Source organism: Clinocottus analis, unplaced genomic scaffold (assembly GCF_023055335.1).
Source record: "Clinocottus analis isolate CAN_PGR_092001 unplaced genomic scaffold, fCliAna1.0.p SCAF_8, whole genome shotgun sequence".
Classification (NCBI taxonomy): domain Eukaryota; kingdom Metazoa; phylum Chordata; class Actinopteri; order Perciformes; family Cottidae; genus Clinocottus; species Clinocottus analis.
In genome coordinates, this window is record NW_027176240.1 from 1150320 (window position 1) to 1150800 (window position 481).

A 481-nucleotide genomic window follows, 5' to 3' on the forward strand; every position below is an offset into this window, starting at 1 on the left:
AGAACATGAGTTCACATGTAAAACAACAGATATTAAAGCTTTTTGTTCACTCAGAGCTTCTTTTATTATTTTGTTACCTGCATCAGATGATGAAGGACAACCGCTTCACTTCAGCTGCTGAAGATGAAGATACCTGGAGGAGGAGGAGGAAGAGGAGGAGGAGGAGGAGAAGGAAGAAAAGAAGGAGAAGGAGGAGAAGGAAGAGGAAGGAAAACGACACAATAAACATGTGAAATGCACAGAATGAGGTTAAACAGTTCGTGGATGAACGTCAATAACACATCCTGTTGCTGTTTGTTAGTCAACAACAACAACAACAACAACAACAACAACAACAACAACAACACAGTAAACAGTGAAGTCCAACCTGCAGCTCGTCGTCTTCTCGGTGCGGCAGCGTCCTGCAGGGAGAGAAGAGCACCGAGAAACTCTTTAATTTAATGTTTGTCTCCTCTCTGCGTCACCGTCTCTCCTTTTGTCT